Below are 4,009 nucleotides of genomic sequence, written 5' to 3'. Positions count from 1 at the left end.
TCTGTATTGGTAACTCTCTGTGTCCATGTGTCTCTTTCTCCATCTGTCTGTCTTTGTCTTTCCCTTTCTGTCTCGGTCTGTCTCTGTCTCTGTCTCTCTCCTCTCTCTCTCTCCCTCCCTCCCTCCCTCCCTCCCTCTCTCTCTGTCTCAGGCTTTGTCTCTCTCCATCACTGTCTCTACGGCTACGTTTCAATGTGCCTCTCTTTCGCTGTCTCTGCATCTGTCTCTCTGTCTGTCTCTCCCTTCCCATCTGTGTCGATCAGCCTCTGCCTGTCTCCCTGTCTCTATCTGTAACCATCGCTCTCTGTCTTAGTTTGTACATGTGTCTGTCTGTCCCTGTCTGGGTCTTTCTCTGTCTCCCTGTCTCTGTCTCTATCTATTTCTATCAGTCTTTCTCTGCCCCTTTTTGTGTATCCCTTTCTACCTGTCTCTTCTTGGGGAGTAGATGTTATATCTGGCTCTGTCCATCTGTTGGGATTTCTAAGCCTACCCAACCAGCTGTCTCTCTTTTTCTGTCAGGCTGTCCTGTCTCTGGCTGTTTCTGCCTCTGGCTCTGTTACATCTTTTGATAGTCTGTCTCTGTATCTGCCTGTCTTAAGGAGACAGGAATGAAAGGTTATTACAATTCAGTATACAAACCCTCTTCTCTTAGGCTCGTTTCCAGTGGTATCCCAGAGACAGATGCTGTAAGAAGATAAAGGTTAGCATTAATGTTCAAAGACTTAAGAGACCTAAATAAACAATGCCCTATGAAGGAGAAAGCAGTGTCCCAGGGATGTAGGTGGGATGGATACAGACAGCACAAACGTGTAAAGTATGCTACTGTGGAAAGGGTCTATATATAAACTGCCCAAAGATGACATTGGAATTCTAATGAAAGATCCATCATGTGCTAGAAAACGAAAACCATCTTCTTTAAGAGGAAAAGAAAAACAAGAGGGAGTGTCTAGGCACAGTGTCTACAGGAAGTTGCTTGCAAGTCTCAACCACAGAATTTGGACATGAAGCTGCCTGATGAGAGTTAAAATAGCAAAATACACCTATTTTATATAAGTACACAACACAAACCATGGGATTAAACATAAAATTTTGAATTGAGGTCAGTAAGATTCATATTGAAATAAGTGGATTGAAACAAGTTCCAAGGTTCCAATGTCATCACCTGTTTAGCTATTTACATGACTCCTAAGACATTCATATTTCATGAGACCACATAAGTTTCCACCCTTTCCTTGTCCACTCAGCTACCTGGGCCTTGATGCCCTTCACTTTATTCAGGATAAATCTCTTGAATGGGGTGTATCACCTGCCCTATGTTCCAAGGTTTACTTGCTTGACTCCCGTTACCATCTAAATGTTATACACTCTCAAATTCACAGACCTCTTCTTTGAATCCAGAGACAGGGATAAATCCTCATCATTGTCAAGAACTGCACTGTAACCCATAGGGGTACATCTCCTTTGGGGTGGTGTTTAGTTTGCTGTTATTTAGTGTGGTTGTTTCCTGTAGCATTACCATGACTGTACATCTGGATCTGCCTCCCCATCTCACCACACCTTGGCTAAGAGGCTACAAAACAAAGTGAGTGTCAAGGTGGGTGAAGCTTTCCTCCTCATCCTTAGCAGTCAAAAAGAAAAGAAAAAAAAATGAAGTCAAAAAATAGGGACTGATATTGCATAAAATGCCCAAAATGGCAAAGAGCAACAGTCACGGATTGTGAGAGTTTAAATGTTTATTACATGAGTGTATTTCAGCTGTCATTGTGTGTACATTATTGAACATCTTTCTACTGTAAACAACAAAAAGCAATTTAAGAATTTAAAGCTAGTTGGGGAGGAAAACAAAAGCAGATCTCTCAGTCAAGGTGCATTTCTAGATAAGTATCTCTGAATTTCCATAGTGAGGATACCTCTCTTTAGATGAAATGGCGTGCTGGCATTCAGCTCAAGAAAATGTAATTGGAAATTGCTTAAAGAGTTTATATAAAGGAAGTGAAATTGTTAGAGAAAAATAAATAACAATGTTTACCTTTCTACTGAATCAATGACTTACTCTTTCCCCGAGTTTAATTATTTTTTTTAAAAAAAGTGTAATGAAGTTTGTTGCTTGTAATTGGTTAGATATACAGAGTATAAGGCAACACTGCAAAGGGGGCCAGAATGAGAAATTAAGCACAAACATCAAAGGATGCAACAGCAGCTTCCTGATTGCACTATTTCTTATAACTAACTCTTATGTAAATATTACTCTAATACTAGTATGTGGGTTTGGGAGAATGAACCCTTTAAAACCTCCTTAAAGGTTAAAATTGAATAAATGAATGAATGAATGAAGAAAGAAAAACAAAGAAAGTCAAAATTAATTTGTTCACTTGATGACAAAGGATAAAAACTCATTGGGAAGAGAAATATAAACAAACGATAAGGAAAATTCTTGTTTCTACTAAGTAAAACATTAAATCTGGTGATTATCCTTTTTAATTTATTTGTTCATCTTGTATGAACTTTTCAAACTCTTTTCAAGCATGTATTTATTATTTGTATGGATTCTAACCAGAGCTTTCCATTCTTTGACCTTCTTCAAGAACAAAAATCACTCAATGAAATGCAAACAAGTAGGGCACGTGAAAGGGAATGGGATGGGGCCAGTTTGCAAGTTAGCAGTAATCAGAAACCAACATATTCAAATCATGACCTGTGTGTTTCTCGTTTTGTGACAAAAACACTTTCCACCTTATCCTTTGATTGACTGTTTTGCACTGCTTGTCCTTTGATCCCATTTCCAGATGCCAAGTAAGTCCCACTATAATCCAAAGGTAAAGACCACCAAGAACACATTTGTACTTGAACTAGTTGGGTTTACTTTTCCTTGCAGTGAAGGAGAACACAGACAATGAGGAACTGTGGGCCATATAAGTAAGAGGGTGATAGAAAAGTGTTATTAAAGCATTTGTACTTGTTTTAGGTGATTTGGCTGAGGTCTCAAGGAAGCAGAGTTTTGCTCTGGATTGGATACTATCAGGGTGACAGGGTATTCCTATGACTGAGTATCTTCATAAACCTCTTGTATAGACAGAATAGATTAGAGTGAGGGTAAAGCTGCAATGGGTGAAAACAAACAAACAAAGCAGAAAACCAAAAACTAATACAACCCCCCCAACTATCTGTCACTCATCTTAGCAACGGGAGACATATACAGTGATTTGTACAGTGATCTTTCTTTTGTCTGTGCTTAGAAAAAAAATTATGAAGCGACCTTTTTGTGTCTCATTTATCATGATCTCAGAGTGAAGAGATCTCATGATCTCATCTGAAGTTGGCATTCTGTGAGATTTGTTAAAGTCTAATGGGAGAATCACATGCCCTAGCCTGGATGTGAAGATATATATTTAGTAACCCCATTTGGCCACAAGACCTTAATCCATGTAATCTAGACACCCACCATTGCTCTGATTTTGCTGGTGAGGAATTTATTTAGAGAATGTAGTCTTTAGTTGGACATGGGTTCACATTGAAATGTAGACATAGAGATAGTGATGGAGAGAGACAAAGACAGAGACAGTGAGAGAGGGAGGGAGGGAGGGGGGAGGGAGACAGAGAGAGGAGAGAGACAGAGAGACAGAGACAGAGCCAGATTGAGACAGAGACAGACAGAGACAGAAAGGGAAAGACAAAGACAGACAGATGGAGAAAGAGACACATGGACACAGAGAGATACCAATACAGATTTAGAAACACCAGAGAGATACAGAGACAGAGACAGAAAGATAGAGACCCAGACAGACACAGTCAAAGAGGCACAGATTGTCAGAGACACAGGGAAACAGAAAGATAGGGACAGTGAGACAGAGACAGAGAGTGACAGAGATAGACAGACTGAGACAGAGACAGAGGTAGACAAAGACAGAGGTAGATAGAGATAGACAGTGATGCAGACAGAGACAATAGAGACAGAGATAGGGAATGACAAAGAGACAGAGACAGACATACAGAGAGGGAAAGACAGAGA

The sequence above is a fragment of the Physeter macrocephalus genome, chromosome 21 (genome assembly GCF_002837175.3).
Source record: "Physeter macrocephalus isolate SW-GA chromosome 21, ASM283717v5, whole genome shotgun sequence".
NCBI lineage: Eukaryota > Metazoa > Chordata > Mammalia > Artiodactyla > Physeteridae > Physeter > Physeter macrocephalus.
The sequence above is the reverse complement of the archived record's forward strand: the minus strand, read 5'-3'. Positions refer to the sequence as shown.